A 13,647-nucleotide genomic window follows, 5' to 3' on the forward strand; every position below is an offset into this window, starting at 1 on the left:
GCTCCTTTTAAAGAGAAATGATTTTAAGCTTTTGCAAAATGTGTATTAGACAAATATGAGTTTCAAGTGCTGTGAACTCAGAAGTTACTTAGAAGTAATGAATTTTCAATATAACAGACATATAACTAGATAAATAAATAAATCTTCATCTAAACGTTCATTATATTCTAAGTAAAATCAACAAAATAAATAGTGGAAACCGCGTAAAACGAGATGCATGGGGCATCGGTTTAAATCTCGTTGTAATCGATATTCGTCATATCCGAGGTCTGCATTTGACAAGCTGAGAGTTGATCGGGATTTTACTAAAGACTTACATGTATCATTGAACACGCTCCCATGTGAAATTACGTTCAAATAACATGGAATTAAATAGGTGTATTTAAAATATACATTTTGTTTAAAAAATAGCAAAGTTATTTCTTGAAAAATATAGAAAATTGAATACATGTATAGAGCATGTAAACTTATTTAAGACCTCAAATAATACTAGAGGTACTGTGAGCACCGAGATCACAAAATGATACCCCCGCCTCCCCATATGATTATAATGGCAAAGTCCATGTCTTGCTATGAGATACCCAAAATAAGTGTCAAATCAAAAAGTAAAATAAGAGCTGCACAATGGCACTATGTAATAAAGAATCTGTGAAAGTATCATTAAATTTTATTCAATGGTATAGGAGGAGTTGCGGATAAGACATGGGTACCCCTCAATATTATAGAAAGAATGGCAGTGTCCATGTTTTGCTATGGGAAACCCGAAATATGTGTCCGATCAAAAAGTACAATAGGAGGTCACAAAGCATTATGTAACAAAGATTCAGTGAAAGTCTCATTAAAATTTCATTCAGTGGTATAAAATGAGTTGCGGATAAGAGATGGGTTCCAAAGCGTAACGGACGGACGGAGGTACAGACAGATGGACGGACACCCCCATCACTATATACCCCTGCTTTTCAAGCGGAGGTATGAAAAGACTACATGTACTTTTGAATTTATCGTACTGCTAAATTATGATCAAGCTCTACGATTACTGCATCTCAATTGCCTGATTATTTTGCTGAAATTTCTCAGCGCTTTGACATCGTCAGAATCTTTATTTCAAGTTTCAAGTTTCAGGTTTGCCAACCTTTTCAATTTATTGTACTTGCACTTTTCTTAAAATTTTCTCATCTTATAGTATTTCTGATGAAATTACCTAAGTTTAAATGCCGACATAATCGTAAGACTCTATTATAAATCAGCATTGCTAATTCAAGCTTCAACTGCTAGCCAAGCAAATTCCCTAACTTTGCCAAGTCATGTAATTTTCTATGCAACACATTTTCTACATCATTGAAATCACCAGGCCGAAACTCCCTATTAATTTTTAACAATATAGAGACATATAGATGCTCACATATGCATGTAAAACTAAAATTTGTTGGATATCTAATGCATCAATACCACCTTATATTAACATTGTTTGGAAAAAAAAATCAATTTCTCTGATATTTTAAAGAATTTATTTTTGTATATCGTTCTCGTAATTTTGCATGAGGAAATGTTTTGACGTCATACTTTAATGATAATAATATTACGTCACAGACACGAGATTCCTTGGAGTCTCTGCCCACTGAGCATTTTAATTAGTTAAATTAATTCATGAATATAAATGATGGAGTAGTCCCAGGGAGTAGCTCTGATTTTTCAGGGAGTAGTTTTCAGGTGAGGGAAGTAGTACCTTCTCAGGGAAATAGACAGTTTATGGTATTCATTTTATATAGAGTAATAACAGTAGAGATATAATAAACAAAATTTTAGATGATGTTATTAAACCAATAAATCCATGCGCACCAAAATACAAGAAGAAGTGGACAAAGACAAAGATAGCCATAATAACTGCCACAATATTCCTCTCTGTCTTCGCATTTTTCCTTTTTGGTGTGTATTTGAAAAGTTATAACAGATTCAAGGAACGTGGACAGCGATCTCAAAACTCACGAAAAAGACAGATTTAAAAATTCTAATGTATCATAAAGGTTTTCTTCGCAAGCAATACTGGCTGTTTAATGTCATGATTTTTCCATATGATTTCTGAATCCACATGGCTACCATTCATACACACAAGAGTATGATTGTCACATCATTTCTCAAACTCTTATCTAATTAGATTCAAATCATGTAAATTTAATTTTGAGTGAAACTTTTATAGCTGTATACATTTACCTAATTTTAGTGCATATCGATTGTTTACAAAAGAGTGGAAACACGTAAGAGAGGGAGAGTGAGAGAGAGAGAATTAACCAACTGATAAAACTTATGTATACATGTATGTTTTACAATGTAATACTTTTTTCATGTACATCAGAATATTTTCTCTGAAATAAAAAAAAAAGTAATAAAATTCACTGAATGCTTAAAGAACAGATTTTATTTGTGAATTCAAACAAACATAACTATTGAAAGATTTAAGTATATAGGAGGGCAGTTCGGAAATTATTGAGAGACTTATTTTAACTCCATAAAAGTAGAAAGATCATTTTGTGAAATTAGCCCATATTTTATATAGTGGAAATAAAACAGATATGCATATTTTCTAGTTAATATAACAATTAGAAGAGTCCAGGAGAAATCATAAACTTGCATATGTCCAATGATCTGGAGCGGATTACCTGTACGTCAATTTTTTATGTTTGTTAAACATATACGCCAATGTGACCAAAAGACGTTTAATAAAATGGTTAATAAATTCAGTGTCTCAATTATTTCCGAACAGCCCTCGTATAATAATGTTTAAAAAATTAAAATGTACAATCGTATAATATTTCAACGGATTCATATTATATATCTATGCTTCCAAATTTAACATATTGGTACATGTACGTGCATTACTAAAGGGCCATTCTCTATAAGGCCGTTTTGCGGCCTACACTGACTTCAACTTTTCAAACAATATTTTTTTTATTTAAAAACTGCATGAATCAGAATGCTAATGATCCTATTTTATAATTGTTGATTGGTTGATGATGCTATAGTATTTGTTATGATATATATTGTTATAAATGCGAAACTAAAATGAAATCAAAGCAATTCTTACGATGTTAACTCATTTTAAGTACCAGTGTATATATATATATATATATATATATATATATATATATATATATATATATATATATATATATATATATATATATATATATATATAATTTCAAAAACAAAATGAAGAACCGGTACAGTTTTGCTGGGTGTATTAAAAATAAAAAATCCAAAAAAATCACAAAATATTTTCTGCAAGCGCTTTCGCCATGTTAGGCTCTTCAGACAGTTATACAAATGTCAGGTAGGTTACCTGGTAACGTCCAAAAGCAAAAGTTCATTGTGACGTCATAATAGATCAAGGTAGCCGTTGCCGTATTAATATTGCATTAACTTGAACACATAATATGCGTAAAATCTTACAATATGTTATATAATAATGCATCATTTTCGATTAAGCTTTGGTTTAAAGAGTTTGATAAAGTCGTCCTCTTTTGCCAAACGTAGATTATCATTTTCATTGGGAAGTTTATTAAAAGAGAAAACATGATGTATTACGCACACTAGGGTCTTTAATTTGTTGTTTGTGTACACGAACCCGGGCATTTAGTTTAACAGTTTGTCCAATATAGAATTCTTTGCACGTCGGACAGATTGCACAGTAGATAACGTTTTCGGATTTACAGTTCATTGGTGAATTGGTTCTAATTTCCATTCCTGATTTAAGTTGGATTCTATTTCCCTCTTCTAAATATGTACACGTTCCGCATCTTGGATCTCCGCATTTTTTAATGGTTGGAATTTCCTCCTGTGTAGTAAAACGGGCATTGGTTAACATTTTTTTAAGATTGGGTGCCTGTCGTCGACTATTGATAATATCATTTGGTTGTATTAAACTTTTCATATTTTCCGATTGTTCTAAAATTGGGTAGAATCTTTTAGCGTCCATAAAGATATTTCTGTTTCGTGGGTTATGGGTAACAACAAAGGCTATTTTCCCGTCATCGGTGGTGTCATCTACACGACGCGGATTTCTAAGGTTCTCTATTGGAATTTTGGACGCCTTGTCTATTCCAGCGTTGATTAAATCAATTGGATAGTTTTGTCGTCGTAGAAATATTTTTAATTCCTCCAAACGTCTAGAACGCAGGGTTCTATCTGTAATAATTGTACAAATTCTTCGTGCTAAATTAAAGGGGATATTACGTTTTGTGTGGGATGGATGGCACGATCTAAAATCCAAATACTGATGCGTGTCCGTAGGTTTACAGTATAAGTCTGTAATTATACAGGATCCATTCTTTATAATAAGAAGATCTAAAAATGGAAGTTCCGCACGACTTTTTTCTATTGTAAATTGTATAGAATCATGGAGGTTATTAAGAAGTGAATGGAATTTATTTAAGTCTTCTTCACTCTTGGTCCAAAATATGTAGCAGTCGTCTAGGTAACGTTTCCAATTATTTCTAATATAGTTACCAAAGTCGTCATCAAAGAGTTCCGGTATTTTCCCATATAATTGATCTTCTAAGTATCCCATCACCAAGGTTGCATATGAAGGAGCAACTTTTGTCCCCATAGCTGTTCCTTTTATTTGTAGATAGAACTCATTGTTGAAGTGGAAATGATTATTTTCTAGAACTAACTTAAGTCCTTCTAAAATTAATTCCTTTGAGAATCGTTCATTTATAATATCCGGATGTTTGTCTATCCAGTAACTTACTGCTTCCAGTCCTAAAGCATGTGAAATATTTGTGTACAAACTTGTTACATCAAAGCTGACGAGAATGGTGTTTGGGTCTACATTTTGAGGAATATAATTAAGGAAATCCATATCATCTCTTACGAAGCTAGGTATTAGTTTGCATAGAGGGCATATATTGGACAAACTATAAAACTAAATGCCCGGGTTCGTGTACACAAACAACAAATTAAAGACCCTAATGTGCGTAATACACCATGTTGTGAACATTTTGCAAAATGCGGCAAAGGAATATTTAAGATTTTCCCTTTTAATAAACTTCCCAATGAAAATGAAAATCTACGTTTGGCAAAAGAGGACGACTTTATCAAACTCTTTAAACCAAAGCTTAATCGAAAATGATGCATTATTATATAACATATTGTAAGATTTTACGCATATTATGTGTTCAAGTTAATGCAATATTTGTACATTATCTAATACGGCAACTTTACGCTACCTTGATCTATTATGACGTCACAATGAACTTTTGCTTTTGGACGTTACCAGGTAACCTACCTGACATTTGTATAACTGTCTGAAGAGCCTAACATGGCGAAAGCGCTTGCAGAAAATATTTTGTTTTTTTTTGGATTTATATATATATATATATATATATATATATATATATATATATATATATATATATATATATATATATATATATATATATATATATATCTATATCTATATCTATCTATCTATATCTATCTATCTATCTATCTATCTATATATATATATATATATATATATATATATATATATATATATATATATATATATATATATATATATATATATATATATATATATATATATATATATATATATATATATATATATATTCTTAATACAGTCGTTCTTAGTTTTATATACTCACTACTCATATGTTTAATCAACATATAATAAAAATTTCTTAATCCTGTAGGTTAATCGAGCCTTTTTTGTTAATTTAGAATCTATTTCATTAATACCAATTTAATTCTTATTCAATCACAAACAAAAGTCCTTCAATGTTTTCAACAATTGATAAACAGCTGTGTATGTTCAATAGATAATTCGAAATCATATTTCGTATATGAGCATGTCATGCGTAAAATAGGTAGGACATCTATAAAAACAATACACAATTAAAAAAAATAAAACTTAATATGAAATAATACTTTAAATTAAATGATAATTAAACATTTTTCAACATAACAGTGTGCTTTTTGTAAAGATGTACAATCAAAATAAGCAAAATGTGAATGCATCAAAATTCACGTCATAATTTTTTTTAAATCCTTAAATGAAATAATCTTTTCATTCATTACTTCATTACTTTAATTTGATATATGTCTGACATAATAAACAATTTTTGATCATTAAAATTTAGAAACATGCATAGAAACCAGATGTTTATATACATACCCTCAATTTTTCATGACCTGACCACCATTTGTTATTTCTAAATCACGTGACTAAGGTAATCGATGTTGAAAAACAAACATCAGAATCATGAAAGAGAATGACCTAAGTTATATGAAATATCATTTTAAGTGATTTCATAGTAGTCCGGAAATGATCTTATAGAAAATCATCCTTTAAAATTTTCCTACCAAGGCCAGTAGTAAGAAAACACACCGCCTAATTCTGATCCTCAGTGAATGCATGTATTCCGATGCCTCGGATTGTCCTATTTCATTTTGTTAAAGTTACATCTAGTCCTAAAAATTTGATTTTATTTAAGCATTACGTTTACACTAAATTCTTTTGAAAAAAATCTAATATTGTCTTGGATTTCACAGGACTGGTATTAATATATAAATATCTATAAGTATATCATGTAATGAACAATTCTATGAAAAATAATATTGTATATGTTCAGTGAGATATCATGAAATCAGATTTGAAACAAAACGATAATTAATTATAAACTTGTTGGATGTTTTGTAAAGAATAACTCTTCTTCAGTAAAGCCTGTTAAATTCATGTAACGATTGTGACAAAGATAACTTTTGAAATGGCTTAAATAACACCTATACGTTTTAAATTCATTTATGCAGATTTTGAAAGGACAATTTTTTTACTTTGAAATCAGAAGAACATTGTGTTTCAAGTTTTGCAAAAGGATGTAAAAGTATATTTGTAAAAAAAAAAAAAAAAGAAAAAGAAAATGCTTGGATGAAATTGAAGGCATATACGTCTTCCAATAAATGATGCAGTAACAGACAAGGAAGAAAGCTAGCAAATTCGGAAAGGTATGTACTCAAAATGAATTAATGTTCAGGAAACACTGTATCTTTGATTTTTTTTTATTAAGGAAACAGAAATACAAGTATGTTATAATGAGACTGCTCAACAAAATCAATAGGCCACATTATATTTTTTTAAACATGCAAGCACGTGTGCGTTGAGCTGTTATCCCAAGTATTATACAAAATGGCATGGAACTGTTTTTCGTTTAATAAGTATTCCTAGCTTATCCCTACAAATTTTTAATAAAGAAGTACAGTGAATACTGTCTAATCCGACACATGTACATTTCATTGCGAATTCCGACCTTTATTTCCATTCCCTTTTCACTATTTTACATGATTATACTACTATGTAATCCGATACCCTGTGTATTCCTACACAGAATTTGTCTCCAAGTGCATGTCGGAAAAGACAGGTTTCACTCTGTATCTTTTTTGTTTAAATTTGTCATCAGACAGTAAAACATTATGCAAATTGACAATATATTTCTACAGTTATTATCTGCAACGGAAAGAATTCTCTAAATATCAAAATCAAAATCATTTGTTTTGTAAAAATGATAAACTACTTTTACAAAATTTAATCTTTATTGAAGGTTACCTCGAGATTGATGAGAATTACATCATATTACAACATATTATTAACTGTAGTGAAGGAGAAACTTCAAGAGAACTGTGCAATAATATATTCGAGAAGTGGTGTAAATCAGATGTGGATACTTAAAAATTCCAAGGAACTTTTGGAAAATTTGAAATCACAAGATTTTACCAAAATCAACAGCTTAAAAAAATTACGACTTTTCAACTTTATACAAAACCATTCCCACTGATAAATTAAAGTCCAGGCTTTTTTATATCATTGACAGCTTCCTTCTCAATAAAAATGGAACTCGTAAATTTACTTACCTTGTCATTGGTCATTTGCAAAATTATTTTGATAAAAAAAAACATTCCGATTGTACACACAAGTACTCTGAAGTTGACATTAAAGAGATACTTGAGTTTCTGATTGACAATATCTATGTTGTTTTTTGGAGATCAGGTCTTCCAACAATCTATTGGAATTCCCATGGGTACCAATTGAGCACCGTTATTAGCAGACCTTTTTTGTATTCATATGAAGCAAAATCTTTCCAAAATCCTATATGTGAAAAGAAGAAAACACTTGCTCTGGCCTTCAACTCGACATTTAGATATATCGACGACGTATTGTCAATTAACAATGGTTATTTCCATTCTTGTGTTGATACGATATATCCAGGTGAGCTTGAAATAAAAGATACCTCAGAGTCTGACGCATCCGTTTCATATTTGGATATTTTACTTGAAAAAGAAGTTAATGGCAATCTAACAACCAAGCTTTATGATAAACGTGATGACTTTAACTTTTCAATCGTCGACTTCCCTTACTTATGCAGCAATACACCTTCATCACCTGCATATGGGGTTTATATCTCTTAGTTAATTCGATAGGCAAGAGCATGCTCTACGTATATACAATTTCTAAAACGAAGTAAATTATTGTCAAACAAGTTGTTGATGAAACAAGAATATCAGCAGTCTCGTTTAAAGTCATCATTTCGTAAGTTCTATGGTAGATAAAATGACCTTGTCAGCAAATACAATTTATCATTGAGTCACATGCTGACTGACGTTTTTCATACTAATTGTTAGGCCATTATTTACACACTGACTTGTCGAAGGATTTTTCCGTTATTTCCCGATCATGACAAGGAGCACACGGCGGGTGAGACTGGTCGGCAGAGGATGTTCACTCCTCCATGGCACCTGATCCCACCTCTGACTTTTGCAGGACCGTGTTTGCTCTGCTCCTATTTTGTAATGTTTATGGACTTTTGAGCTTGAATACTGTTCGCTATCTCCATATATTCGTTGGATTTAAGTTTCAGTGTTTCATTATGTTTTATTATTTTTTTTTTGTACATGAAGTAGTATCCGGTTATGCAATTATATTAATACACTTTTCTTTCAAAATATTGATGAGCTTATTGACCTTCATATAAAAAGTTTGTAAAAGAGGAAATAATTTTGTATTTATTCATATGAACTGAATAATTTTTTTATAACTGTAACTAATTTGATATGGAAGGAAATCTCTCATCTAAGCTTCATAAATTTTCATCTTATGCTAATTTAAATTTGCTATCAAGAAATTCCGCCAAAAGTCGAGAGGATAATTTAAAAATACTTATCTTCAAAATCACCCAAAATAGATCATTACATTCCCAATGTAGTTTGGATTAATTTATTCAAGATGTCTCCATCTTGGTTAGATCACACTTGATTAAAATTAATTTGATATTTACAAGCTTTATCAACGCTTACACTACAGAGAAACTACGCCTCTATTAAGCCTGTGAAGTCTTCTCTGACAATAATTTGAGATCAAGTTTAACTTTTATTCTGTATTCGTTTAATGTTTGCATGGTATGATAAGTTACACATCAATTTATATTTACATTATTTATGGAAAACAAAATCATTTGAGTGTTTAGAAAAAAAGAATCTTGATGTTTGTTCATCCAGATTCAGTTTTATTATTTTAACGTGACGCCATAATTGTTTTCACGATCTTTACTAGGGTAAATATGGGACTCTGTTGAGTCACGTTTTGTCCGCCGTCACATTATGTCCGCCGTCACGAAATGTCCGCCTCTTTTTCAGAAAAATCGTCATCGGATTTCTATCTTTCTGATAATTTAATAAACCAACTTAAAGGACCGAGTCTCTCGAGAACCGATACAGCCCATGACGATTTGGTTCGAAATGCGCTTGAATGAGATTTAATTCCTGTTGGGAACATTCCTGAAGACGGTAGCTGTCTCTTTCATTCAGTTGCACAATCGCTTTCTAATCATTTACAAATCGACCTTAATCAGCAAGATATTCGAAATGTCGTGGTAAACTGGCTCTCCGAAAACCCCGAAACACCAGCAGGCGACCGCTTTTCACACTTCGTACCTAATTTAGACTGGGATACCTATTTAGAGGGCATACTAGGTACCGAATGGGGCGACCACATCTGCATCACGGCCATCGCGAACGCGTTTAATATTGCAGTAGGTATCGTGTCGAGCTCCCAGTCAGACTTAAATTATATTTTGCCTTTTGGTCGACAAAATAAGGAACATCTTTTCCACATTTATTTAGGTCATGAATTCGAGTTTCATTTTATTAGGTTAGAACCGATACCGGGCATGCAGGCGGATATTTGTATTAATGAAGTTAATTTTCATACTGTAAATACTATGTGTATTCCAAACAGGGATCTCAACTCAAACCAAAACAGCACAGATAATAACGATGTTCACAGTAATGACTTTTCTTACCATTCGTTTCAGGAAGTTCAAATTGAGCCTCAGCTAACAGATTATTCTAGTGATTCGGTTCTCCACCTTCACCGATCCACTAACGAAAGTTCGTTATCCCCTCCGGTCAGCCATCTTGATAAAGAACCTCTGGGTTCATTTCCCGACAGTGTATCATTTCGGACTGAAAATGAACACATCGAAGCCCCTGTTCCGCCAGCATTTGAGACACCGACATTACAGCGCTTTTCCCCAGCAGCAATCTACGAGACAAACAATCTAAGCTCCACAGAGAAAGACAGGTTATCTCCCCCAAGTCTGAATTCATCATTTTATTTATCTCCACCTTCTCTAACTCCTATTACAGATATAATAAAGGATTCAAAGTCAGAGGAATAGCCACCAGTATTATCACCTGTTCGCTTGAGGTCTAACGTGCGACCCCCTAAGAAGTTCACACACAGTGATTATGTCAGGGCACGTAAGCAAATTTTTCCCGAAACAGAAAATGTAAACCGAAAGCAATTCACCGATTTACCTTACTTCATTCAGCGCAATATTTTGTCTCTTGTAATATACAAAAATTTCAACATGTTTTTGACTTTAATAAGGGTTTCAACATACTTCAAGCATTTGCTAGGCACCCTTCATAATTTGTGTCCTAAAATTTACTTAAATGAAAATGTCATGTTTTTATTGGAAGGTAAATCTGTATTCCCAGAGGGCGTAAGGCACAACTGGTCTCTTCGTCAGTTGGGTCGAGTGTCAGGTTCGGGTAGTGGCGTAATGATGGAATTACGGAATGTATTGCGACCGATTCCTTCCCGATGGATTTAAGGAATAACTGTCTTATTTTTTGGATTCATGATGTGATCAATCGAGTGGCTTGCGTGATAATTTGCATAAACGCCGAAGGCGTTTATGCATAAAATTATCACGCAAGCCAATCGATTGATCATCGTCATGAATCCAAAAAATCTGACAGTTATTCCTTATATTTACATGCTCCTGATTCTGCAAATTCCCGTGCTAATAGCCCCGCTTCTGTCTGTATTTGTCCCGCCCCGCACGTGATTTTTTTTTAACCGCGCCTTTCGATGAACCAGTAGATTTATGTAGAAATAAAGTATTTTTACAATTTGTAATTTTATCTCGGACAAAGACATTGGAAATGTAAATATTAATGGTTACATCGAGATACTGACAACAGCAATCGCCGGATGGTACTATATTGTCGATTTTAAATTTAAAAAATAACGGATAAAACGTGCAAATCTTCCCGCATAAACGCGTTCAATATCGTGCTTATTGCCCTCATAATTTATAAACACTGTCAGTATATGGTGGTATGGCCTTTTCCCTCTGATTAGGCTTCCAGTTGGAGCCACCATTCGCGCCAAATGCATAACGTAATGCTAAAATGTGGTACGGCCTGTCTCCTTACGAGCTGGTTTCCAGTTGGAGCCACATTTCGCGGAAATATAGGTAAGCGTATAACAGAAGAAAAATATTTATTTATTTATTGAACTATTGTATTTATTTAAAAAAAAAAAAAAAGACTCTCAACAGGAGATGCCTCCACGTGGCAAGAGTTGGGCAACAGTTTTACTGGCAGAAATCTCCTAGAATATGCTTCCTGGTACAGGTAATTTAACAAACTTATTCAGAGAATTTGTGTCCTTAAAGAAAAAAAGAAGAGCAATTACACCCCAAGAACAACTAGGCGATTGACATTGCTAGAAAACAAATGCAAAGAATAAATGACCACAAATACGTGTATATATTCACGTTCGATATTGTTAAAAAACATTGCACATTACATGGTGTCTATTTAGCCTTTACTAAACAGTTCTAATAAATTTAATTAGAAAATCAAGTCAGCCGACAACCTGTATTTCCACATGCTCCTAGTGCGACACGACTTCTAATTAATACAAACGGGAAGTAACTTTAAAACTGTGAGTGTGATCGATGCCAACAAATTTCCAATTTTCTTCTGAAAAGAAAACAAAACTACTAGATTAAAAACAAGAAAAAAGAAACAGGGCGGGACACTTTGAAAGCCTCCACAAAATTAAATTGGCAGAAAGCTTCTGGAATACGCTTTCTAGTACTTGTAAAATTATTTTTCATTTGTTCGTTTGATCTCGGGATCAAGCACGTATTAGCATTTCTTTTTTCTGTCCTAACTCATTGAAGTTTAAATTTCATACTTGTTTTCATTAACACACCCATCCCTTTTCCGAACAAAATGTTCTGAACATTTCAAATTTGTTTAATATTCAGGCACGTATTTTTAATGCACAGTGATTTCTGTAAATATTTCTTTAATCAAAAAAAAAAAAAAAAAAAAAGAAAGAAAACAAACAAACAGACAAACAACAAACTCAGTTTCATGTAAACTATGCACGTTTTTTTTAGCACTGTCATTATCGATATTGGGCCTCACTATCTCCTTAGCTTTTTATCAAGTCGACAGCGACCAATTTCCATCCCCACCCCTTCATTCCAGACATCGATAACTTCTTTTAACAAATATTTATTCAATGCAATTCGTAATGTTTGAAAGTCAGCGAAATGATAATTCGCTGCAATGTTTCATAACACAGCATATATTTATATTGCGTGTCGATAAAAAGTCGGGGGGGGGGGTTATCTAATAGATGTTAGACCAATTTAAATTTTTACATTATTTTTTTTATTTTTGGATCAATTTTTAATTCTCTACGTAGAGGAGTAAACATTACCGTTACAATGCCTCTTCCATTAGCCAGCGCCTTATACGTACAGAAAATTGTACACGTACATGCATAATGTACGTATTCCATGCTCACTTAAAAGTAAAAGGACTTTTATTTGGTAAGGTTTTTTCCACACTTTATTATTTTAAATCCTTAGCAATTTTCTAAAAGACACATTACTGAGTGCTTTTTCCTTCACATCTCCACACATTGGAATTTTTGAATGTCTTATAGTATTTCGATTTTCGATAACAAACTGAATTAAATAGATTTCAAATTTAATTGTTATTCGACTGCATTGTAAATTATATAAATATAGGACTCAATTTCTGAGTCATCGATGGCAGATTCGTGTATGTAGCGGTAATGAGAGTTAATCGTGTTATTGATAAGATGTAGGGGTAATGAGCGCCCGAAATTTAAATGGGGAGTAGAGGTAATGAGTAAATTTTTTTAACAGTGAAGCGGTAATTTTGTACTCACAGCATACTTAACGATGAGTATTTTCAGGCATTACTAATTAATAACTAATTTCCCATTAATAAGAGTCCCGATAATTGATTTCAAAGCCCAAA

The 13,647-nt window shown here is 32.4% G+C and overlaps 1 pseudogene; it reads left to right on the forward strand.

Moving 5' to 3' along the window:
* The first annotated feature begins 10,190 nt into the window (after positions 1 to 10,190).
* Positions 10,191 to 11,756, forward strand: LOC133178776 (uncharacterized; annotated as a pseudogene).
* Positions 11,757 to 13,647: the final 1,891 nt, after the last annotated feature.

The sequence above is a fragment of the Saccostrea echinata genome, unplaced genomic scaffold (genome assembly GCF_033153115.1).
Source record: "Saccostrea echinata isolate AGI-Se365-2 ecotype Australia unplaced genomic scaffold, CSIRO_AGI_Sech_v1 ptg000003l, whole genome shotgun sequence".
In the NCBI taxonomy this organism is placed as follows: Eukaryota; Metazoa; Mollusca; class Bivalvia; order Ostreida; family Ostreidae; genus Saccostrea; species Saccostrea echinata.